This window comes from Mesoplodon densirostris, chromosome 8 (assembly GCF_025265405.1).
Source record: "Mesoplodon densirostris isolate mMesDen1 chromosome 8, mMesDen1 primary haplotype, whole genome shotgun sequence".
In the NCBI taxonomy this organism is placed as follows: Eukaryota; Metazoa; Chordata; class Mammalia; order Artiodactyla; family Ziphiidae; genus Mesoplodon; species Mesoplodon densirostris.
The window spans coordinates 90,574,767-90,601,832 of record NC_082668.1 but is presented as its reverse complement, the minus strand read 5'-3'; the positions used below and the strand labels follow the sequence as shown (position 1 = coordinate 90,601,832).

The 27,066-nt window shown below is 42.0% G+C and overlaps 1 long non-coding RNA gene across 1 annotated transcript in view; it reads right to left on the bottom strand.

The window, feature by feature from the left end:
• Positions 1-4,831: 4,831 nt before the first annotated feature.
• Positions 4,832-27,066, bottom strand: part of LOC132494903 (uncharacterized) — a 49,403-nt gene continuing 27,168 nt past the window's right edge. Inside the window, exons 3-5 of the long non-coding RNA XR_009533176.1 lie at positions 21,951-22,039; positions 6,932-7,026; positions 4,832-5,683 (exon numbers count right to left, since the gene is read on the bottom strand). This is a non-coding gene — a long non-coding RNA (uncharacterized LOC132494903). The remainder of the gene's footprint in view (positions 5,684-6,931; positions 7,027-21,950; positions 22,040-27,066) is intronic.

Below are 27,066 nucleotides of genomic sequence, written 5' to 3'. Positions count from 1 at the left end.
CTGCTAGGGGACTAAAGAGGGGAAGCAGGGAGTTTCCATTTAAAAATATAAATGTATATTTTTTAAATGTTAAAGCATCACCAGAACTCAAACATCAACAAAGGCAACAAATAGAGGGACCCCAAAAAAGATGCCAGTGATTTAATTGCAAAACTAAGTCCAAGTCTTTGCAGCAGATCCTGAATCAGACAGATTCATATTTTCAACAGACGTATTGAGTACCTACTATGTGCCAGGCATCATGCTAGTTGCTAAGAATGCAGTGCCTTCTGAGCCTTGAGGGGGAAAGTGGGACAGTCTGGTATGGAAGAGACAAAGCTTACCTATCCCAGCACCTCCAAGACAAGGCCTCCAGGAATGTCAGGGGTCCAGTGAGGGAAACAGACAATGCGCAGTTGGCCCATGCGGCAAAGGTGAGGGACCCTTCCCGCTGGGATGACCAGAGACACCTTCATGGTGGCATCAGAGGTGAGTCTAGAAGGATAAGAGTTTCAATAGGCAAAGCCATATGGGAGGGCAATGAAAGGCAGAGAGAGATGTCTGAGAGAAAAAGAGAGGAACGAGACACCTTCTGGTCTTAAAATTGTAGTTCCAAGGTCACTGCAACTCTGTAGCCATTCATCTGACCAGGAGACTCCAGGAGCTAGGGCCTTTGTGAATGAAAGGAAGGCTTTCCTTTGACATGGATGCTGAAGGAAGTGAGCAGGAAGGGGCACGAGGGAGGAATACCGGGAGGCAGAGGTTGGAGACAAGGAGGACCAAAGGCCTTTTCTTAGTCAGAAAAGTGAGTTGAGGATGGCTCCTTTGCTCATTTGCCTCAGAGCTGTCCTCTTAACCTATCCCGGTCACAGTCCCTCCAACCCAGCCTGCCTTTTAGGACAGTCTTGGTAACTCAGTGGCAAGAAACAGACACTGGGGGAATCACATCTGATACGAGCATTTCCAAACCAGATGTAAATTAATTTCCTGTGATTGATCATAACCAGGAATGTGTGCTGACGTTTGCAGGTAGACAAAGGAGCCCACTCAGGAGGCTGGAGAAGACAAGCTACCCAGTAATCCTGTGAAATTAGTACGGTCCCCTTGTGTGTGGCTACAAGCTAGAAAGGAAGTCATTACACCCTTGCAATTTTCTCAGACACCTGCCAATCCACTCAACAATGGGCCTCCTTACTGTCCAACCACAGGGAGGGCAGTAGGTGGGGCAGTAACAGGACCAGATTCTAGCTCTAACTCAGGTCTGGAGGAATCTTGTTCCCTCTGGGAAATCCCTGATGGCATCACTGCTTCTGCTGCATCTACCACCCAACTCCAAGCTACAGGCCCTCCAGCCAGACCAGGTCTCCTGCAGGCAGGAGAGGCCAAAGAGAAATGCTTTGTAAAGCACCTTAAAATCCTCTAATGAGGGGATGAGTTACACATCCATACTATGGAAAATCGTGCAATTGTTAAAGAAAATGAAGCTTTGTCTATATCAACAAAGGAAGATGTCCAGGACAGGGCACTAGGTGGAGAACGCAAGCTGCAGTGCAGACGTATAGCATCATTCCATGTGTTTATATAAAATATTAAAAAAATACATATATTCTTGCAAGTACATGGAAAGTTTCTGGAATATTATAAAATAAACTGTTCTATATATGGAAGTAGGAGAGATAGAGGGAGCTTCACTTTTATATCCTTTTGGCTGTTTATATAATTTTTAGAAGTTTGAAAGCCTTCTCTAAATGATATGATGAAAGAGGCCAAGAAAAACTATTATAAATATAATGTCTCTATGCTAACTGAAGGTAAAAAAAATTATCTTCTTGTACGTCTCCAGCCTGATATACATTTCTGTATTAATACCACAGCTTTGCCAGGCTTACTGTGGTGCTGCTTCTGTTCAATGGAGCTTAAGCTTTAGAGTGAAATCAAATTAAATGTGAGTGTATGTGCAAGGTGTATTTTCAGAGAGAGATAGAAACATGTCTAAACACTGAACAGATCTATAGCTAATACACTCACACTTCATGCAGAGGCTTTTGTAGTGTTGGTTTGGCCTGCTTAGCATCCCTTTGCTCTGTGTCTGGAACAGCAGAATCACCCTCGCCTGACTCCATGGGATCCTGGTAGGGTTGTCTGTCATGGTACCACAATCCCCACACCCCCCCTCAAAGAGATGGGCTCACAACCCTGGCTGGCCCATCACAGTACCCCATTCTCCTAGCCACAGTTATTTGTCCAGTGATAGGCAAATGTCTTAAACTCGACCAATCAGAATCTTCCCTAAGATTTGACATGTAGGCACTAGAAGAGAAATGTTGTTTCTCTTACTCTAGGATCTTGAGCTTAAGACCATGAAGGCGTGAATAAACCCAGGCAGAGGTAAACAGAGTTGAAAAAGTGAGAGTGAAGGACACAGCTGATGGCATCACCTCAATTTCTGGATTCAGTTACATTTGAAGTCACGATTACCCCCTTGGACTTCCCATTTGTAAGAATCAATAAATTTATCCTTGTGGCTTGAGCTGGATTTTGTTGGTTTTCTCCCTTGCAACCTAAAGGGTCCTAACTAATTAACATCTCCACTTCCTCACTGGAGGTTTAACAACCCACTCCATGATTGGGACTATCAGCCACATTCAAGATCCAAAATTATAGTCTATATTCTAATATTCTGAATGTCATTGTTAGGTAGGATATCCTATTTGTTCTTCAGGAAAAGGAGGTACAAGGAACTTTCTATACGGAATTTCCCCCAAGGTCATACAATTCATCAGAAGCCAAGTCCAAAGCAAAAAACAATTTCCCAGACCTTTTCTTTTAAAAAAAAATTTAAAAAAAAGCTTTATTCTATGTCAAAAGCAAAGGAGAGAACTATCTGCATAATCTACAAAGGGAAGGGAAAGAGAGATACAGTCTTGATGATGTCTTAATTCAGGAACAGTAAGGACCAAAACAAACCGACCTCAAATTCCCCAAATTCTCAGCCAACTGAGCTTTATCCAACTAATCTTGCTGATTTCTTGTCCAAAAAGATTCTCCACAACTGTGAAAGTGTCTAAAATCCAAGTAAATTGTTTTTAACTATACTTACCTTCGAGTCAATTAGGTAAAAGATTTCAAGGCTTTCAGAATGTTCATCTAAAGCATTATTTTATAGTATAAATGAAAGTCATAACAATGGGAGTTCACAGTAAGTTCATCTTTCTCAATGAGAAGTAAAATAAAAGCCTGATGAGTAACCGAGGCAAAAACGCAGCATAAAATTGGTTAAACTCTTTGGAGCAGGGAAATGGTAGACAAGAAAGGAAATTCATAAAGGAACTTTTTCAGTGCAAATTGTAGAGCAGAAAGAGAAGGTGAGAAGCCTGTATGTGGAGTTGAGATTTCTCGGGAAGCCAAGCATTTAGCACAGCCAGGATTCTACAGAAGTATGCCCTATTCAGAAATTCTGTAATCACAGTCACTAAAGGCCAGTTCACCAAAAAAATTTTCATTAAAGAAAGAATGTACAATTCAGATAATGGACAAGAGAAAATCTAATACAAAACCTGCATCACCTCATGCAGCTGAGGAGTGAGTCCAGGACTCACATAACATCTCTGAGCCTCAACTTCCTCACCTGTAAATGAAGGGGCTAAACCAGATGGTCTCCGACATCTTTTCTAGATGCACAAATGATACCACTTATAGTTTCTCACTCTGAGGCTCAGAGATGTTATATATTTTAAAAGGAAATTTCAATTTTTAGTCTGTCAGGCAAGCACTGAAATATGAAAACTATAAGGAACTGGATTGTTGACTTGTTTCTTCCTTTATGTGCAGAAAGCATGACTATGTCCCAAAAGGATATTAACGGAAGGCACAGAATCTATAGAGGTCCTGGCACATTATAGCCAGAGATTAACTGATCACGTGAAAAAAGGTAGTTAGGGACAGGAAAGCTCCATCCCGAAACTAAATCCATACTCTCCCTCCTTTGCAGTACATTTTACACTTATAGAATTGGCTAAATTAGAAGAAAAGAAAAAGCGGGGAATGCATATTATCACAATTTGCTCAAAACAGTGAAAAATTAGAAATTCCCTAACATCCTGAAACTAGGATTAAACACATTATCTTACTTATATAATAAAAAATAATTGAATAATTAAAAATCATGCTTAGAAGAATACTTAATACCCCGAGAAAATTCCCATAGAATATTGCTATAATTTTAAAAGTAGGTTACAAAATATAAACAGTATAAATGATATATATATACATATCGTTGTTTATCTCGAAGTGGTAGAATTATCAGTGATTTATATTCTCTTCCTTATATCATTGTACATTTCCAACTTTCCTACAATGAACATAATCTTTGTAAACAGGTAAAAAATGTGTTTTTTTAAAGGCAAACTACTTGTTTGACTTCATATATTCGCCTTATGGAAAAAATAATATTCCCTCCCTTCTGTTTTAGCACCCAGGAGGCTCTTCATGTACCTGGGTCTCTTTGCAGAGATTGAAAGACTAAAAGCTGGGGACATGTGAATGCAATATTTGGGTCAGGAAGGTCTTTTTAAACAAAACAGAAAACCCAGCAGCTATAAAGTAAAAGACTGATAAATTTGACTCTATAAATATGAAAATTTATGAAAGGTAAATGACGTCAAAAGACTGAATAGATGTAAGAGCCAAAAGTCTAATTTCTTTAATGTATAAAAAGCATTTGCAATCCATAAGAAAGAGTCCAACAATCCAATAGAAGCAGGAAAAGGAGAGGAACCATCTACTCATAGAATTCAAATTGCTTTATTCATGTGAAAAATAAACCTCACTCAAAATTTAAAGAATGCAAATTAAAACAATGACATGCTGCCTTTTAAAAAATAAATTGATTATTTATTTATTTATTTTTGGTTGCGTTGGGTCTTCATTGCTGCACACAGGCTTTCTCTAGTTGCAGCGAGCCGGGGGGCTACTCTTCGTTGTGGTGCGCGGGCTTCTCATTGCGGTGGTTTCTCTTGTTGCAGAGCACGGGCTCTAGGGGCGTGGGCTTCAGTAGTTGCAGCACGCGGGCTTAGTAGCTGTGGCCTACGAGCTCTAGAGCGCAGGCTCAGTTAATTGTGGCGCACGGGCTTCGTTGCTCTGCAACGGACCAGGGCTCGAACCCATATCCCCTGCATTGGCAGGCGGATTCTCAACCACTGCGTCCCAGCCCCAATGACATGCTACTTTTCCATCTTTCACGTTGGCAAATAGTATTTTTAAAAGCTCAGTAAACTTATTGTTAACAAAGTGGGGGATGGGGAGTAGTCACTGAGGAGAGTACGACTTGGTGCTACCTTTAACTGGCAAGATCTATCAAATTAATAATGCAAATATTCTTCATCAAGACAACTCCACTGCTAGGAATTTATCCTATAGACACAGTTGCACATGTACTCCAAACACGTACACACAGATGTTCACTGAATTGTTTGCAACAGCAAAAGAACGGAAACAACCTCGATATCCTTTAGTGGAAGACTGATTGAATAATTATGGTGTGCTGCATACCAGAACCCCAGGCAGCCATTCTAAAAGAATGCCCGGGATCTACCTGTGCTGATGTTAGGCCATCTCCAGGATATATTATAAAGGGAGAAGAGAAGGGGTGCACAGCTCCTGTGTACAGAGGACATTTCAAAGGAGATATCCATATACTTGTGTTCTGGAATAAATCAAAAGAAAGTATTAGCAGTGGCTGCCTCTGAGAAGGGGGCTTGGGGCCATATAAAAGGGCGGAGAGGCTTCTGTACTGCTTGAAGTTTCTACCATATGTATTTATTATTTTTCCATTTTAAAAACTAGCTAATTATTTTGAATAAATATTAAATTAATATTTAAGCAGAGCGGGGGACTCCATGGTGCTTTGAGTCAGGAGGAAGGAGATTCCACATCCAACCCCAGCAATGAGCACTCATGAAAAGTCAAATGCAGACAATTTTTAAAATAAAATTAAAAATTAAAAAAGTGCAGATATTATTTTTAAAAATTAAAGCAATGTAACAAAGAAACTGGAGTAGCACTTCCCACCAGCATACAGCGAGTTGGAACGAGTGTGGCCGCGCCCGAGCACCACCCGTTGCCCTAACCGCGACTGAAGCCCCCAGGCCTTCTCTTCTCAGAGACCACTCTTTCGTGCCATCCGAGGGGGCGACAGCAAATCGAGGCGCCAAATTCCCGGGACAAGGGGGACAGCCAGGACGGCCGGAACTCGCACCCTTCCAGAAGGTGGCGCCGGCCCCCCCTCGGGCCGGCGAGGTCCAGCCCTGGAATATACTGTCAAGGGCAACTTTTCGGGATTTGGAAAGTTCTGCGTCGGGCACCGCTCCGTGAGGCCGGCGGCCCGGCATCAGCTGCGCCCCGATTCGGCGCTGCCACCTGCGCGCAGGGGCTGAAGCCGGCCGCTCCCGAGCGCCCCTGCCCGGCCCGGGCGCGCATCCGTAGGGTCACAGTGCGACCCAGCGGGCCGCCGGAGAAACTGCGCCCCACAGCCGCCCCGGCGACCGGTGGGTGGGGCGAGGACCCGGAGAGTCACTGCTTTCTGCCAGTTACAGTCTCAACGAAAGGTGATGCGGACCCAGTGTCCTTCCTCTGTAAACGGAGGGAGTCTGTTTGCCAAGACACTGTTGCTAAATTCCACAGGTCTTTCTTACCGCACTCACCCTGTGGGTAAAATTCGGCTTGCCGGAGAAGTTCTGGTTTGAGAGGCCTGCGGTATTTTATTCAGAATTCTGGACAACTGGTCATTTATGAAGTCCAAGGAAGGAACTATCAATTTCTATCTGAAGGATGACTCTTATTATGGTCTAGTAGAATCTATGGACAGTAGAACTGACTATAAGCAGGCTCGACCAAAATGCCACTCCTTCCTGAAATCGGCCTCTAGGTTAAGTAGACGTGTCCCCTTACTTACTGTCATGGCCTGTGTGAAGGTCTTTCCACTGTGAATCGGATCTTCACATCATCCTCGTTACTGGACCTACAAGTTCCCTGAGGCCGAGACCGTGTCTTATTCATTGTGTTAGGAGTGGGGGAAAGACAGAAACGATGCAGACGTCAAGAACAGGAGAAAAAAAACAGAAGAAACAATCTATGTCATAAAAGCCTTGGTCCAGTAGGCCAGCATTTCTCAAAGGTCGCCCTGTGCATATTAGTTTCAGGCCATATTAATGCCATAACTCGTGAATATCAGGTAACTCTGAATATACAGGGATCTCACATTTTGCGAGGGAAAACCCTCTTAAAAAACAAGGTTACGGTTTGGGGGGGCCTTTTGGCCACCTTAAAAATATAAATGTTTCAGCAATAGATAAGAGAGTTAAATGTCTGTGTATAGGATTGAATTCATCCCTTTAGTTACACATTAAAGTTTAAGTCACATGTGAAATAGCAGGTTGATTTTGTAATACTGCTTTTTTTCCTCTCGCTTTTTATGAAGCAATTTTATTTAAACTCTCACCTGAGTGTTTCAGTATCTCAGTCATGCCAAGAGGCCCTTCTTAAAGCATCTAACACAGTCACTTTTATTTACATACATTATTTTTTTAAATCCGTGTATGGTGCTGTCACTGGACATTTTAATCCTAACCATAGTTATATAAATTCAGGGTTTTTTTTTTCAAATTTGTGCTATAGGTTTAGATTTATCTCTTTGACATATTCACTAACTATATTGCTTTTTAATCATTGCTTTTTACATACACACCAAATACCTGCATAGGGAGGTCATACCCTGTATCAGTAAAGGTCTAGCTGCAGAGAACAGAATCTGTTCTGACTAGTTAACACAAGAGGAGATTTGTAACAGTATCATAATTTCCAGAATCACTGAAGTGGGGGTGGGTGGGGAGGGTTTGGGAAGAAACAGACTCTAGGCTGAGCTTCCAAGAATAATTCCAAAGCCACACCAGAGGATTGGCCAGAAAACAAAAAGCCACAAGCCAAATCTGGGTTTGCCACTGCAGCATGCAACATTGTGCCACTTACGCTATAATCAGAAAGCTGCCAGCTGAGCCGAGAGTCTGCTGTTGAATATCCCCTCTGCTACCATCCACAAACCAAAGTGAATGCCTTGTTCCGAAATCAAGTTTCATGCAAGTTAATCTGACTTTTGGAACCTAAAGTACCTCCAAATGCTCACGGCAGAGTCTAAGAAAACGTTCTTTTTAGCTTTCCAGCTTCTTCAATGTAGGAAGACAGATGAGAAGAAAGTTTGAGAAGACGATGAGCAAGCTGGTCCATAGCATCTGCCTCATACTCTCAAGAACAATTACCAATTTTTTGTTACATTTATTTGCTCCCTCCCTTTTTTAAAAAAAAACTAATTCCATCAGACAACCTTTACCAACTACTAAAACTAACATTGAATAGGGAGGGTGGGAGGGAGGGAGACGCAAGAGGGAAGAGATATGGGAACATATGTATATGTATAACTGATTCACTTTGTTATAAAGCAGAAACTAACACACCATTGTAAAGCAATTACACTCCAATAAAGATGTAAAAAAAAAACTAACATTGATTAAAGCTGTCTCAGGATCAAGTTTTCCTCATACAGTGCTTTAGTTGTTCAAAAGAAAGTGATTGAGAAACTGGCTTGAAATATGAGATCTTGAAAGCCCTTGAATATCAGGAAACTCCATCTTATGTATCTTATATATTCATCTCCATCTTACATATCCATGAAGGATAATTTGGAAGAAGAAAACCTTACTTCATATTTGGGCATACACAGTAGTTGTTCCATGAAAAGCTTTTTTAAAAAAGACTTTTATGGGCAAATGGATTACAGGCATACCTCAGAGACCTTGTAAGTTCGGTTCCACACCACTGCAATAAAATGAATATTGCAATAAAGTGAGTAACATGAATCTTTTGGTTTCTCACTGCATACAAAAGTTTTATTTGCACTATACTATAGTCTATTAAGTGTGTGATAGCATTATGTCTTTAAAATGTACACGTATTAATTTAAAGAAAAAAACTTTGGGCTTCCCTGGTGGCGCGGTGGTTGAGAGTCTGCCTGCCGATGCAGGGGACACAGGTTCGTGCCCCGGGCCGGGAAGATCCCACATGCCGCAGAGCGGCTGGACCTGTGAGCCATGGCCACTGAGCCTGCGCGTCCAGAGGCTGTGCTCCGCAACGGGAGAGGCCACAGCAGTGAGAGGCCCGTGTACCGCAAAAAAAAAAAAACAAAAAAACAAAAAACACTTTATTGCTAAAAAGTGCTAACCATCATTTGACAGCCCAGGGTTGCCACAAACCTTGCATTTGTTTAAAAAAAAAAAAAGGCAATATCTGCAAAGCACAATAAAACGAGGTATGCCTATAGTTTCCAAGGGCTTCTATAACAAATTGCCACCAATTGGGTGGCTTAAAACAACAGAAATGTATTCCCACACGGTTCTGGAGACCAAGAGTCTGAAATCAAGCTGTCAGCAGGGCTACCCTTCCACTAGAGGTTCTAGGGGAAAATCCTTCCTGGCCTCCACTTTCTGGCAGCTGTCGGCAATCCTCGGCTTCCTTGGCTCATGGCCACTTCCCTCCAAACTCTGCCTCAGTCTTCACATCATCTTTCCTCCGTGTCTGTCTTCTCTTCTGTCTGTCTCAAATTGCCCTCTATTTTTCTCTTATATGGACATATCATTGGATTTAGGGTACAGTCATATAATTCAGGGTGATCTTGTCTTGAGACCCTTAAATTAGTTACAATTGCAAAGACTCTCTAAAGAACATAACATTCACAGTTTCCAGGGATTTGATGTGGATGTATCTTTTGGAGGGGGGGGGCCACCATTCAACCCACTACAGAGATAAATTTAGGAAATGCTGGACTAAACAAATGAAGCCATTTTTTTTTTTTTTTTTTTTGCTGCAGGATTTTGCAAAGCCTTTAATTTGTTAATGGGCACTGTGAAACTTTTAGAGAGAGAGACACTATATACAGTGATTCTCAAATGTATCTGACCATGTAATCCTATTCACAAAAGTGATGTTCCACAGAACGCACTCCAGCATAGGCTTATAATTTACCTGCTGGGCAAGTTCTCAGAAAGAGTTTCAGTATCAGAGAAGCCAAAAATAAGTGACTCAACAGTTGAAGGCTCTCAAGCATTTGGCAAGAGTAACTATTCTAAACTATGACTACGCATCAATGCTAAAGATCATCACAACCTTACAGCCATAAAAATGAAATAAAATAAAGATTTATCCCCAATTATTAGACTGCTTCCTACTAGATTCTATTTCGGTTCAGGATAAAGTGCAAACTCTCAATCCTTTGCAACCAAGCCCTCCATCAGTCTTCCCGCCCTATATTAACCCTTGCTCTAGCCAAACTGATCTATGCACTGAAGTTCCTACTGCCACAGTTTTGCCATGAAAAGTACCTTCCCCAGTGCCTCACCTATTAACAGCCTACATTCACTTCAAGTGATGTCTCCTAGATAAAGCCTCCCTGGTCACCCCAGCAAGAAGGGCTCTCTCCCTCTGTCCTGTATTTGGCACAGGACACTTGTCGAGTGCCTGGGTTTAGAGTTCTTTGCATGAAAGATCATCTGTCACTGGCTAGTAAGCACAGCACTGGTGAACAAGGATCATAATTTAGATCTCTTCCTATCCTCTAAGTGTTCTGGCACGGCGCCTTTCACAGAATAGATGCTCAAAAGAAATTTGTTGATTGACTAAACAAATAATCAAATTAGTCTTCTCAGGAACTATGTATGTAGATGTAAAAGTGCTGTACAGGCTCCTCCAGCCCACTCCATCTCCCAGATGAGAGTGAACTGGAGACCAGAAGCTTGCCCAGGAAAAGGGCAACTTAGAGTTAAGAGAGTTACCCAATCAGCGATGGATGACAGACCCAAATGCTGATGGCATTGAGGACCTAGGTTAGGCAGAGTCCTGGGTACTCTTAATGATTTAAGGCAGAACAGCAGATCCAAAAGAATTGAAAGCAGGTGCTCAAATACATGTACATATGTACACATGTGACACACATGTTCATAGCAGCACTATTCACAATAACCAAAAGGTGGAAACAACTCAAATGTCCATCAACACATGAATGGATAAACAAGTTGTAGTGTATACACACAATGGATTATGGAGCCACAAAAAGGAACAAAGTACTGATATATGCTACAAAGTAGATGAATGTCAAAAACATTATGCTAAATGAAAGAAGCCAGACACAAAAGGTCACATGTTGTATGATTCCATTTATCTGAACTATCCAGAATAGATCCAAAATAGGTCAAAGAGACAAACTTCCAGTTACAAAATAAATAAGACCTGGGGATGTAATGTACAGCATGGCAACTGTAGTTAATACTGTTTTGCATATTGGAAAGTCGTTAAGAGAGTAGATCATAAAAGTTCTCATCACAAGAAAAAAGATTTTTAACTATGTATGGGGACAGATGTTACCTAGACTTACTGTGGTGATCATCTTGCAGTATATGTATACAAATATTGAATCGTTATGTTGTACACCTGAAACTAATATAATGCTATATGTCAATTATACCTCAATTTTTTAAAAAAAGAAAATGAAAGGGCCCTTTTTAGCCCCTAAAATCAACAGATATTTATGCTGATTTTAGATCACAGATATGCTGTTTTAGATCACTGCCTTGTACTAGCTGAAGTTATTGTAAATGTCTGTCTCAATTTATATATTAGTCTGTTCGGGCTGTCACAACAAAATACCACAGACTGCCTGGTTTAAAAAACCGAAATCTATTTTCTCACAGTTCTAGAGGTTAGAAGTCCAAGATCAAGGTGTCATCGGGTTGGTTTCTCCTGAGGCCTCTGTCCTTGGCTTGCTGATGGCCACCTTCTCACAGTGTCTTCACATGGCCTTTTCTCTGTGCACATGCATCCCTGGTATGCCTTCTTATTTTTATAAGGATACCAGTCTTATGGGATTAGGGCCCCACTCACATGACTTCACTTAACCTTAATTACCTCTTTAAAGCCCTATATCCAAATACAATTGCACTGGGGGTTAGGGATTCAATATATAAATTTGAGGGGGAAACAATTCCACCCATAACAAGTTATAATAGCACAAGATTCCAATGTTCATCAGTAGGGGACTTGGTGACATAAAAAAAAAAGTCACATATTGTATGATTCCTTTTATATGAAATATCCAGAATAGGTAAATCCATAGAGACAGAATGCAGATTGGTGGTTGCTGGGGGGCGGAAAACGGGGAGAGACAACTCAATGGGTATAGAATTTCCTTTCAGAGTGATGATAATGTTTTGGAACTAGATAGATTTGGTGGTTGCACAACATTTTGAATATACTAAGTGCCACTGAATTGTTCACTTTTAAATGGTTAATTTTAAATGGTTACTTTTGCTATGTGGATTTTACCTCAATTTTTAAAAAAACTTGTATAGCATATGAACAAACCTGGTATTAATGTGTAATAAGTGATGCCAAGAAAACATTTTTGTTATAGAATAATATTAAAAATATATGATTCATTTTCATAACTCTATTCTCATTTTGTCTATGGTAAAAGGTCACAAAAGCAAAGAATTGTCTGGGACTAGTCTGTAGTTATGATTTTAATCATTTACTATTAGAAACTTTCACCTAAAAGAATACTACACTAAACAAGAAAAGCAAAGCACAACACAACTGAATGAGCCCTTGTGGTAACTTTATCCCCATATAGTAGAGTAGGGCTCAGCTTCAGGCTTAGGAGTTATGTGCACTAGAATGTCAGCCCCAGGAGAGCACGGCCCTGTCTCCCATAGGTCTGCCTTGTCCCCCATAGATCTCCAGTGCCCCTAACACTACCAGGAACATGTAATTGTTTATCAAGCTTCTTGGAGAAGTCTGGACGCTGCAGTACAGGAGGTGAGTGGTCACTAAGGTCAGGTCAGGCTGACTTTAGTTCAGGACCTGGTTCTGCTGAAAGAAACAAGGGAGGCCTGTATCCTGCAAATGCTGAGGCCTTCACACTAGCACGTCCTCGAGGTGCCACTCCCCCAACTTCCATCAGACAGATGCTAAAGGGGCTGGCAGATGAGAGGTCCCAAAGGAAGACACACAAAGTTGAACCTTCCTTGTATCTGCTCTGGCACATGGGGACTGGCACCCCTGCCTACCCTTGGCCACACTCTTATGTATTGGCTAAGTACCCATTCCTAGCTACACGCTCTGGTTCCCGCCATAATTCCTAGCAAATTCGGCGACCAGACTTTGGACTAGCTCCTCAGGTCACACTCATGTCCAGTTTAAGGTTGACCCCTTGGATTTGGTAACCTAGACACTGGCCTCACCCAGGCACAGATCTGGCCCCCAAACTCTGGTCCTGGTGTTACTCATGGCCCCTACCTCTCAGGTAAGATGCACCTCAAGCCAAAAGGGTACACACTTCACACAGTCCCCACCCTATCCATGCCAAGGAGTAAAAGAGACTAATATTCAGCCTCATTAATAAAGAAGCACAGGGACTTCCCTGGTGGCGCAGTGGTTGAGAGTCCGCCTGCTGATGCAGGGGACACGGGTTCGTGCCCCCGTCTGGGAAGATCCCACATGCCACGGAGCGGCTGGGCCCGTGAGCCATGGCCACTGAGCCTGCGCGTCCGGAGCCTGTGCTCTGCAACGGGAGAGGCCACAATGGTGAGAGGCCCCCGTATCGCAAAAAAAAAAAGCACAAGTCAAAAATGTGGTATTAGCTTAAAAGTCAGGATGGACTGTGAAGTCACACAGTGTGAATCCAGCCGAATGGGCAAAAGATCTCTTTCTCCTGCTTTCTCCCTATTTAAACCCCTCTACTTATCCCTCTCTCACGGTCCCTCATTCTCTTATCCCCTGTTGTCTAAAGTGCTCTCTCTGTCCTCTCAGTATGTCTCTCATTGTCTTCCACCCCTCTCTTTCTCCTATCTCTTTTATCTAACCAATACATAATATAAAACTGATTACAATACTATAAATATTTCTTATGTATTTTTTTCATTCAGTTTAGAGAGCTGTTGTCAGAATTTACAGGAGTGATGGCTAAAATGTCATTCTCCATAAGAATCCTTTGATAAAATACTGATTCCAAGTCTAGGATAGGGAAAATACAAGTGAACCTGGGATATTTTGTTGCACCAGAAAGCAAGGAAGTGCTTTTCTATAAACTGATGTTTCCTTACTCTAGCTAAACACTTCATTGAACATTTAACTCCTGGATTATGGTGTATATTATAGGTAGGATTGGATCCCCCAAAAAAGGTGCGTTGAAGTCCTAACCTCTGGTACCTGTGAAAGTAACCTAATTTGGAAACAGGGTCTTTGCAGGTGTCATCAAGTTTTAGGGTGAGGTCATACTAGAGGAGAGTGGGTCTTTAATCCAATATGACTGATGTCCTTATAAGAAAGAAGAGTCACAAAGACAGAGACATGCAGGAAAAAGATGGCCATGTGACAATGGAGGCAGAAATTTCAGTGATGCATTTAGAAGCCAAGGAACAGCACGGATTGCCAGTAAACACCCAGAAGCTAGAAGAGGCAAGCAAGGGTTCTCCACTGCAGGTTTCAGAGGAACCTGCCAACACCTTGATTTCAGACTTCTGGCCTCCAGAACTGTGAGGCTATAAATTTATGTTATTTTAAGCCACCTAGTTTGTGGTACTTTGTTACAGCATCCACAGGAAACTAATACAGTTTCCCTCAAATTATACAGTACTCGGGGTTTTTTTAACGCTTAGGACTTCTTCAAGAATTCTTATTACTGATACTGGCTATTCACTCCTGACTTATCTAATTTTGAGATCAGGAAATGTAACTATTTATATATAACAGAAAATACATAACGAAAATTTGTCGTAAGTTGATTTCATTTTAATGTGAATGTGCCACAGTACCAATGAGCTTGGTTCTTGGGCCATGGCTTAAATGTCATTCTCCATAAGAATCCTTTGATAGGGCTTCCCTGGTGGCGCAGTGGTTGAGAGTCCGCCTGCCGATGCAGGGGACACGGGTTCGTGCACCGTTCCGGGAAGATCCCACATGCCGTGAAGCGACTGGGCCCATGAGCCATGGCCACTGAGCCTATGCGTCCGGAGCCTGTGCTCCGCAACGGGAGAGGCCACAACAGTGAGAGGCCCGCGTACCGCAAAAAAAAAAAAAAAAAAAAAAGAATCCTTTGATAAAATACTGATTCCAAGTCTAGGATAGGGAAAATACAAGTGAACCTGGGATATTTTGTTGCGCCAGAAAGCACGGAAGTATTCAAAGACTAACCAGGACATGTCAAAAGGTCACAGGAGGTTATAGGATGCAGCTTGAAAGGGTTCCTGCTACCCAAATTTGGAACAACTTGAGCAGCAAATGGAAATGGAGTAATGATAATAATGGATTGTTTGTAAAAAATAGTAATAATCCATGTTCCATGGTGATACTCAAAAGAGAGAAGGAGAAAGAGAGATTTTCCTCATAGAAGAATGTCAACTAATAAATATAGAAGGAATGATAGGATTAGAAAATGACCATTTTGCAACCTGTGATGTAATTATTAATTTAGGCAATGGATGCAAAAAATGTAGGGGAAACAGTATATTCACATCGACTCAAAGTATCACTGCACAGAGGATTTACTAATTATAAAGGGAGAAATGTAGGAATATGGGGGACACATCACTAACTGGTGGATCACTAACTGAATGACCACACTTAGCAGCATATTATATGCTTTCTGGTGTGATGCAAAAAGAGACACACAATCTCACCTATGTAACATTTTTTCCAAAAATGTTTCCCTAAAAGTAATCAAGAAAAAACCATCAGACCAATGCCGAATGTGATACATTCTACAAGGGAACTGGCTTGGTCTCTTCAAAAAACCAGTGTCATCAAAAAGGGAGGGGGCAGTTATTCTATATTAAATGAGACTGAAGACATAACAACTAAACATAATTCATGAATCTTGATTGGATCCCAGACTGAAAAAATAATCATAAAAAGACATTTGGGGGAATTCCCTGGTGGTCCAGTGTTTAGGACTCCGTGCTTCCTCTGCAGGGGGCACGGGTTTGATCCCCGGTCAGGGAACTAAGATCCCACAAGCTGTGCAGTGCGGCCAAAAATTTTTTTAAATAATAAATAATAAAAAAAGACATTTGGGGAGAAACTGAATACAAATTATACATCAGAATTATTGCTAATTTTTTTCAGGTATGATCATGGTATTATGGTTACATAGGGGAAGGGTCATTATTCTCAAGAGATGCTTGCTAAAGTCAAGGGTCACAATATCTGCAACTTTCAAATGTTAACAATTGGTCAACCTAAGCAAAGGATGTATAGATGTTAATTTTATTATCCTTTCAACTTTCCTGTAGATTTGAAAATTTTCAACTAAAATGTAGGGGGTGGAGACTTGAACCTGATCTCAACTGTGTGTTTTTTTAGTTTCTTCATGATCCTGAACAGTAAAGCATTCCCCATGTCCTTGTAAATTATCTTTTGTTTCAAACGCCTTCTAATCTGACCCTCCTGAAGCACTTGAAGCTGAACTCACACCTGTTCCAAGCAAAGCATGGTTTACACTGCCCAAAAGGGTACAGGCTGTCCCTCTTCACAGCTGTATCACTAAGAGCATTTTTCTGCTTCAGCACCTCACGTGTTTGTCTTTTTCTCATGGATGTGTGCAGCTTTAGGAATCTGTTACTGTCTCTTTGTGACTTCAAGATGAATCATTCTCCCAGTCTCTGGAAGAAAAGATACCATATGACCTCCTCATTGCCCTGTAGCAAGAGGGGGCCACGCCCACAGCCCTCTGCTCAGATCACTAGTAGATTCCAACAGTGGCTTCCAAAGTTTATAACAGATGCCAAGGTATGTTAGGAATACTACTGGGCTAAAAATTGGGAATCTCCTTGGGAAAGTCACTTCACCTCTCAGGGCTTCTGTTTCTTCATTAGTTTAAAAGAGTGATTGGAATGAATGTTTTTAAAGTCCTCTTCAAGCTCTCACAGTTTATCATTCAAGTCCCTGCTTCCTTGGCCCAGAAGGCAAAGCTAGGGCTAAGTCTCCTCCTTGAGAACAGTCCTCAAATTCTTGGCTGCTGCCATGGTGAAGTAGCACCCTCAGCTCTTCTCCAAACGGAAACATTTTCATTGCAGCACTATTTACAATAGCCAGGACATCGACACAACCTAAATGTCCATCAACAGAGGAGTGGATAAAGAAAATGTGGTACATATATACAATGGAATATTATTCAGCCATAAGTAAAGAACAAAATGATGCCATTTGCAGCAACATGGATGGGCCTAGAGACTGTCATACTGAGTGAAAAGTCAGACAAAGACAAATATCATGTGATATCACTTATATGTGGAATCTAAAAGATGGGTACAAATGAAATTAGCTACAAAACGAAATAGAGTTACAGATGTAGAAAACGAACTTATGGTTACCAGGGGGTAGAGGGGGGGAGGGATAAATTGGGAGATTGGGATTGACACATACACACTATTATATATAAAATAGATAACGAATAAGGACCTACTGTATGGCACAAGGAACTCTACTCAATACTCTGTAATGGTGTATATGGGAAAAGAATCTAAAAAAGAGTGGATATATGTATATGTATATGTATATGTATATGTATATGTATAATTGATCCACTTTGCTGTACACCTGAAACTAACACAACATTGTAAATCAACCATACTCCAATAAAAATTTTAAAAACAAACAAATAAAAACTAACCTACCTCAGCACCTGGCCTATACTTACCTTCCTTCTGGAAACAAATGTATCAGTTGGCAACTTGTAAGCCTCAGAAAGAAATTAATTCCATATGTACTTAGCATGCTATATATAAAGAGAGCATCAAAGGAGGACACTCTGTGTGGAATATGGTTAGCAGCTTTCTTTATTCTCTAAAGTTGAACATTATCTGTTAGCTATAGGCCCCCTTGGAAAATTCTGACAGAGCCAAAGGATAGAAGATGATAGAAGATATGGGCAGAAATTGCAAAGGAAATCAGTAAACTTTCATCCAGGGTGTGACCAGGGCAGATGAAGAAGATGAAAAGTATAAGAGATCGGTAATAAACAGAGAAGAAAACATTTTAGAAAATATCATACTGCAAACTGGTTCTTTCTCCACATTCAGTTCACCACCCTATGCTTCAATGGTATTTTCTATCCTGCTCATTTTTATAATAAATAATGATGCAAAACTATCTAAACAGCATCATTCTCTGGTTAACCATTCAAGCCAAGCAGCAGTCCACAAAACTGTGATAGTCTCCAGAGTGAAGAAGCCACTACCTCCTTATGATTAGCTAATAGAGTTCAGATTGGATACTGTGAAAGCCAGAAGTGGGCCTGCCCTACCTCTCAGGGACACAGGCTAAATCAAGCCCTCCTGTCTTTCACACGACATAGGCAAGTTTTGTTTTGTTTTGGTTTGGTTTTTTGCCACTCCGCACTGCTTGCAGGATCTTAGTTCCCTGACCAGGGATTGAACCGGCACCCTCTCAGTAGTGAAATAGCAGAGTCCTAACCACTGCACCGTCAAGGAATTCCCACAAGAATGCATTTAAACAAAGTAAAAGAAAAAGTTATTTTCCTTTTAAAGGAAAGAACCCAGTACTCAGTGAGCTCTGGCCACAACTGAGAGCTGAGGTGGTTTATAGTGACCCATCTGCGTATTTTCTTAGCTAAATTAGATTTGTCATCTGTTGCTTATTCAACAAATTTGCTATAGTCAGTGTATTTGTAGTTAAAAAAAAAAAAGTTTGGGTACTTCAGAGAGCTAATAGGAGCCTGTCAGGGAGCTCTCTCACAGAAGTCAAAGAGAAAGGCCATATCTCTCGATCCTTATGGTGAGCTGTATTCATGTAAATAATTTGTTTTGTTTATTCTTTTATCAACGTCTCTTCCTTTCAAATGTAAATTCCATAAAGGTATCTGTGTTTTTCACCATTGAATCCTCAACCCGTAGCATACAGTGAAATGCAATAAAGAAGATATAAATATAACATTTGTAATAAGGAAAAAATGTGATATGGTTCTCTATTTATTCACATCTTTATTTTCAGGAGATTTTAAAGTTTTCTTTATATAGATCCCAGAGCACATTTCTCACTAAGCTTATTTCTGGGTATTTTGTAAGTTTTATTTGTTTTTAAAAATGCAATCTCTCTTTCTCTTATTATATTTTATAGCTCACCAATGCTGGCATGTGGGAAAACTTTCAATTTGAGTATGTCTATCCTGCTTGCAGCCAGCGCACTAAACTCTCTTATTAAATCCAATAGCTGGGGGTTCATTTTGCTTGATTCTCTTAGTAGGTTAGGTATAAAATCATATCATCTGTAAACAATAAAAGTTTGTCTTTTCCTTTCCAACAATCTAAATCTTGTTTCTGTTTCATCTTTAATTGCACTAGTGACAAACTGGGAAAGACATCAAATAATAATGGTAATGGTGGGTGTTCTATCATCCATTCACGGTTCTAATGAGAAGGCCTCTGGTGTTTCCTCATTCTGATTTTCACAACTGGAGCCCAGCAACCTCCCATGTGCTCACTTCCTTTCACTTTACTCTTACTACAGACAACTTAAAATAATCCTAATATAACGATCTAAGTCTTAATAACACCAGGGTGGTTAGCTCTCAAAGAAGTCTCCTTTCTGCCCCTAAACCATAATGTGAGAGCATCCCTTTGCCTCTGTTAAACACACACACTTACACACACACACACACACACACAGAGCAGATGTAGCATGTCCAAGCTATGCCACCTCAGGGATTCAGAGGCTGTGGAGGGCGGTGGAGCAACGCTGATGACTCAAGGGCTCCAGCACATCCACAGCACTCGTGGCTAAGGCAGTTCCTGCAGCTACGAGAACATCAAGAATTGGCACCCTTGGCATAAACATACGCATTCCCATGCTGAGTCCTGGCAGCGCCATATGAATTAGCGGATATTAACTGTGTGTTTGTCCTAATCAGCACAAAATTGAACAGCATACTGAAACAATATAAAACGAATTACTTCTGCTCCTGCCCCAAACAATGACTCTGGTGGACTCTGGCTCTTTTCGTTGGTCCAACCACCCATCCACGCTTAAGCAAATTCTTTTTCTGTCTCCTCTACTTAATTCAAAGCAGGCTGAAACTGGAAACCATTTTGGAGCTCATGGAGAGACTCTGCCCTTCTCTGGTCTCAGACCTTCTCCATCTCCTGCACACAGCTCCTCCTTTTCAGAACCAAGCTCTGCCACTAGCTGCCTCCAGGTGATGAAGGCCACGGTCACAAATACAGGGCAATACACCGTCAGGTGCAATGGCACCAGGACCTAAGTGTATGGGCCTGATGCACCACCTAGGCAAGGAGGTCTTCTCCAGGGAATCCCATCCTCCCCAGCCCACTGTCCAAGCTTTGCTGCTGTCGGAGCAGCCGTAGGGGAAGCTTGGTGTCATCTCCACTGTCCTGGGCACTCAGAACTACTTCCAAGACTTCCCTTGGGTTTTCCCAACTATGGCAGCAGGAGAGCCATTATGGGGAAGAGACCTGGGAGACGCATGATAACAGCAGTTACATCACCCCTTCAGCCAGCCTTCGGCACTGGCTCTACTGCCACCATCGCTCTTGAGCTATGTTCAAACAACGTAGAACCTTCCTTCCCCCTTCTTAGCCTCTTGCAGGGCTACAGGCTCCCTGGTCTAGTAGGAGAGGCAAGAATATATATGTGGGTCCATACTGATGCTCATGGATTGGGGGTAGGGAAGGCAGCCTTTGTCCCCATCCCCGGCTTCTGTCTCTCACCCCTTGATGAAAGTCTGCAGCAAATGTGCTGGCCCAAGCTATATCCCAGAGCCAACCCTAACCCTAACTTTTCTAATGTTTGTCCCCAATGCTATGTTTCATTCATTCATTCATTCATTCATTCATGTTTACTTCATTCCAGTCCCCAGCCCCAACCAGTGCCCACCCCTAATGCCCAGCCCAGAAATCCAAGCCCTGGTATTACACTAATAATAGGTCATTGTACACAGACCTACTAGAGAATGGACTTGAGGATATGGGGAGGGGGAAGGGTAAGCTGTGACAAAGTGAAAGAGCGGCATGGACATATGTACACTACCAAACGTAAGGTAGATAGATAGTGGGAAGCAGCCGCAGAGCACAGGGAGATCAGCTCGGTGCTTTGTGACCGCCTGGAGGGGTGGGATAGGGAGGGTGGGAGGGAGACGCAAAAGGGAGGGGATATGGAAACATATGTATATGTATAACTGATTAAATCTGTTATAAAGCAAAAAAAAATAAATTAATTAAAAAAGAAAAAAAAACAAAAAACAAAAATAATAGGTCATTGTAGCTAAAGCTTGTAAGCTAGCACACGCACACACATGCGCGCACACACATGCGCGCACACACACACACATACACTCAGTCTTTATAGCAATCCTCTGAAGTAGGTACTATTATTATCCCCCTTTTATAGATGACAAAACTGAGGCTCCGGGGGATTAGGTGACTTTCCCAAGGTCACATAGCTTGTAAACAGCAAAGCTGAGATTTGAACCCAGGATCTGCAATCCTAACCTCTGAGTTCATGCCAACACTGAAAGTTTCACTCCCTGTCCCCAATCCAACCTCATTCCCACCCTCAGGCTCTCCAGATATGATGGCAGTCGGCACTCCTTAATAATGCAGCTGAGACCCACAGTCTGCCACCCAAAGTCAGGAGGCAGAGTCTGCCCACCTTGCCCCATCAAGTGCTCTCCTGACACACCCTTTCCCATCCTACAGACAACAACAGAGCCCAAGTCAGTGAGAGGTCAGTGCTTAACCAGGCCACGGCGGTCAGCTCTTGGAAGTCCTAGGGAGCTTCCCAGCTGCTGATTAAAATGAGCTTCAGACACCCAGGATGCAGCCATGGTACCTCAGGCCTACCTTCCAGGGCTGTGGAGGATGTTGCTGCATCAAAAGCATTCCTGTGTCTGGAAACGGCTGTGAAATCTGTGGGCAGCGGAAGAAGGCAGCTGTGGGAAGAACAGAAGGCCTGAGGGTGAGAGAGTTGACAGGAAAGAGGCCTGGGCAGAGGCCTTCACTTCCCCTGCAAGAAACAGCAGTGGAACCCACACACTGCCATTCTAGCGGAACCCTGGGCATTGACTTCTCTGAGCTGTGTGTCAGCAACTCCAGGCCGCTGTTCTGCAACTTTCTGGATCAAATTGTGCTCTCCCACTTTATGTGACTTTCCCAGCAAACACGCCTAATTTTATTCTCAAATTGACTCAACATCTCTTAGCTCCATCTGCCCCTATTCCCCCATCCCCACACTTCTAGCACTTCTTAAGGCATTCATCACTGTGGATTATTATTAATAATCAGATGTACAATTTGTTCAGAATTTACAGGCTAACTCATTTAGTTCTTACATTCATAAGTCACTTAGTGCTTTGAGATAGGCATTATGCCCATTTTACAGATGGGGAAACTAAATCCTAAACTCAATTGCCTCAGGTCAAGCAACTGACATAACACATTAACAGGGTCAGTATAAGACAAATAATTACACATTCCTTTTATTGAGATCAAGATAATGCCTTTTACTGAGATCAAGATAACTTTGCTGGGGCTTCCCTGGTGGCACAGTGGTTAAGAATCCGCCTGCCAATGCAGGGCACACGGGTTCGAGTCCTGGTCCAGGAAGGTCCCACATGCTGCGGAGCAACTAAGCCCGTGTGCCACAACTACTGAGTCTGCGCTCTACAGCCCGCGAGCCACAACTACTGAAGCCCATGTGCCACAACTACTGAGCCCGCGTGCCTAAAGCCCATGCTCTGCAAGAAGAGAAGCCACCGCAATGAGAGGCCCGCTCACCGCAATGAAGAGTAGTCCCTGCTCACCGCAACTAGAGAAAAGCCCACGCACAACAACGAAGACCCAACACAGCCAAAAATAAATAAAATAAATAAATTTTAAAAAAAAAAGATAACTTTGCTTTAGCAAATGCTAAGCAGGCAAAACAAAAATGACTCACTGGTTTCTCTGGCCTTTGAGTCACCAGTTTAAGATCCTTGAGTTACCTAACTCAAATCAGCCTGCCTATGCGAAACCATGCTCTTAACACCTAGGCTATCCCACTGCTCTATTATTCCCTTTGTTACTAGTCATTCCACCAGTCCTAAAAAGAGTTGTGTGAGAAAAGAAGCAAAGAACCAGTGTTGAAGAATCCCCAGTGCAGCTTAGAGGGGAATTCCTGCCAACCTATACTGCAATACAAATAACTAAGATACAAGACAGAACCTTGTAATCGTAAATTTGTGCACAGTTCAGGGAAAGAACTCTATCTCATTCTTTAATTCCCAATATAGAACATTTCCAAAGAGAAGCAAAACTTGCTTTAAAAATAAGGGGAAAAAAAGCAAAAGATGCCATCAGAGTCATTTTGTGTCTATTTCATTATCTTGTTAAGACAATGCTTTCCAGCCACAACCAATGGACAGGTCGAGGGGGTACGGGGAATACAACAGCTAAGAACAAGTATGAAACATGATCTAGGGAAGTGGGCTCTAACCTGAGACCATGGAATCTTTAATGGCCTTCAGGGGCTCCCAGTACATCTTGGAAGCTCCTTCAAAAATTTGTGTGTATGTGCGTTTTTCTGGAAAGAGTGTTCATGGCTATCGTCAAGTGGCCCACTATTGGGGGAAAAAAAACAAACCACTAAGAACCACTAACTTACAGTAAAAATAAATCTCTTCTATAACCCAGCAGTATTTTCTAAAACCCAACTGCCCCTCCCTCCTGAAAATAGTGACCTCTCCCCCAGTGGCACCTTAGAGGAGCTGGGGGGGTACCAGGAACTCACTGACACCAGGCTTGGCAACCCATCTTACAAGCCCTTCCTGTCATTCCTATGCCCCTGCCTAGTCTCCTCCACAATGGAAGGCCAAGTATGTTCCCACAGCACCCTAATTAAGCCAAACTGGGAACATTCAAAAGAGCTAAAAGGGATATAGCATGGAGAATAAACACCCAGTCCCCAGGAGAACACAGCTCAAGTAGCCTGCAGAATCGCTCAGGGAAGCCTGGAAGGCTGCAATCAGTCAGGGAAGCAGATGAGGTTTCTGAAGGTTAGGGAGGAAGAGCATATTACATGGGCTGGGCTTGCAGGTGTAACAAGCAGAGATCAGAGGCAGAAACAGATTAAAGCAACAGACATGCTAGGAAGGAACAGATGGTCTGGTCCAGGGCCAGGGAGGAAATGAAAGGCAAGATGAAGGCCATATCATTAAGCATCACTGAGAGATGAGGCTTGAACTTTTGTATGGAAGATGTCAGAGACTGGGCAGATTTCAATGGGGAAAGAGAGTACGTGACTATGCTCTACAGAGGAAGCGACTGAGAAATGTGGTTTAAATGAATAGAAAACAGAAGAAAGATATGACTGCAGAGAAGAGAAATTGGCCAGCACATGGAGTGTCAGGTATTAGTTTTGAAGGGACATGGTAGATGAATGGACAAGTCAGCAAGGAGCATATAAGACAAGATGCAGGTATGGATAAATGGGGTGACTTAGGTCAGAGGAAATGAAGGGATCCTCCCCTCCATTTCCCCACCACAGACCTCCACGGGCTACAGGCCTCCCACCATATGCCTATAGCCTGCCTGAACAGCGGTCTGCCCTTGGTTCTAGTAACTATTAACATAGAATTATTGTTAAGTACCTGTGATGGTTTCAACGTCCATCTCTGCCCATACCTCAGTGGAGCAACCTTTATCCCAACTGAGTAGCAAGGATTAAAGAAAAATAAAAATTATAGCACAAGAAAGTCAGAAAATGACCAATAGTCTCCTACTCAGTTCTAGAACAAGTCCCATACCCTGAACCTGAATGATCTGCATTCTTTTCCTTGACTTGTTGTTATTGAAGGAAATGGTGAAATTCTCAACATCCTAATAACCATCAGTAAATGACTGGTTAAATAGATTAGGGTTTATCTGTACTCTGGAATTCTATGCAGCTACTTTAAAGAATGAACTGCATCCAGATGTACTAACATAGAAAAATGTCCGAGATTCCTTGCTGGGTGAAAAAAAACAAGCTGGAGATCATATATATAATGTGATCCCACTCAGTAAAAAAAAAAAAAATTATACAAATAAATATATATTATATAATTGTGCTTGATATTCATCCATTCATTCAGGAAATGTTTATTGAGCATCTTCTGTGTATCAGGCACTACACAAAAATCTCTACCCATACAGAACTTACATTCCAGTGGGGAAGATGCATAATAAACAAGAGAAATAAACAAAAGGCATATGTACCATGTACAAAGTGCTAAGGATACAAAGAAATCAGAGAAGGGGGACAGAAGTGTGGGGTGGTTGTGATTTTTGACACCACTATCTAGTCTAGACCTCTAGGAGGTGTATTTGAGTACAGAATGGAGGGAAGTGAGGGAGGAAGTCAGGCTGCTGTCCTTAGGAAGAGCCAGGGAAATAGGAGAAGCAAAGGCTCTGAGGCAGGAGCCTGCCTGGAGGGTTACAGCCAGTGGAGGAGAAGGGACTGAGCAAGCAGGGGTAACAGGGCCTTGTAGACATTGTGAGAACACTGCTTTTACCCTAAGTGAGATGGATACATCTGCAAAGAAAAGCATCTTAGAAAATATGTTAATCAGAAGTTAATTGAGAAATGGGATTAGGAATAGGTGTGAAAAAATCTTTTTACTTTTCACATTATATACTTTTACACAGGTTTTAAATTTTTATTGAGTTTCTATACCTTTTATTATTAATTTTTAAACTAGTTCAAACTCAAGATTTCTATTTTTTTTTTTTTTTTTTTTTTTGCAGTACGCGGGCCTCTCACTGTTGCGGCCTCTCCCGCTGCAGAGCACAGGCTCCGGACGCACAGGCTCAGTGGCCATGGCTCACGGGCCCAGCTGCTCCGCCACATGTGGGATCTTCCCGGACCGGGGCACGAACCCGTGTCCCCTGCATCGGCAGGCGGACTCTCAACCACTGCACCACCAGGGAAGCCCAAGATTTCTATTTTTTAATGGTAAAAATCAGCATTCCAATAAATACATAAATTCAATTAATTTGCTGCTTTTGTAGGGGTCTGTGTTTTCTTAGATTCTGCATTTGTCTATTTGTCATCCATTCATCACAGAGCCAATTATGTTAACTATATTTTCTTATTTCCTGTATTCTTGATACTCTGGGGCCCTTACAGACCCAGAGAGACTGCCTCTCCCAGAGTTTGCTAATTCCTAAAGGTAATAACAACTTGCCAAAGAACACACCTTTCATATGCAAACCAATCTATCTCCCAGTCTATACTCCCAACTATCTTTTTATCTAACTCTCACACAACCGAGCCAATGTTTCCCCCACCCTAAATCAAACCCAGAGCCAGGTACGGGGCAACTACAGACAGCCCCTATGTCCCAAGGCCCAGTGCAGTTATTCAAGCCAGCCAATTCTAAACTGTTCATTCTACCCTACCTTGCCTTTCCCCAGTAAAGGCTCTGGTCCAATGTTTCCTGTCCCCTGCCCCTTCTGCCTCCTGACCATCCTTTCCCCTGGGGCCCTGTGCGATGTGGTGTAAAATCTTCATTCAACAGCACTGACGAATGGATAAACAAAAAGGTCCTATTGTATAGCACAGGGAACTATATTCAGTATCCTGTGATAAACCATAATGGAAAAGAAATGAAAACGAATGTGTATGTGTGTATATATATATATATACACACATATATATGTATATTATATGTATAACTGAGTCACTTTGCTGTACAGCAGTAATTAACACAACATTGTAATTCAACTATACATCAATAAAAATTAAAAAAAAACAACAGCACTGACATCTCCAAGCCATCACTCAATCAAACCTCTATATATTAAATCCTGGGAATAATTTTAGAATAGGTAGCTATGTGTCTTTAAAAATTCCAAGGATTTCCAGGTAGAGAGGAAGAGGGATCATTTTGTTTTGTTTTTCATTTTAACTGTTGAATTAACTTTCCCCGGCTCATTCAGACTT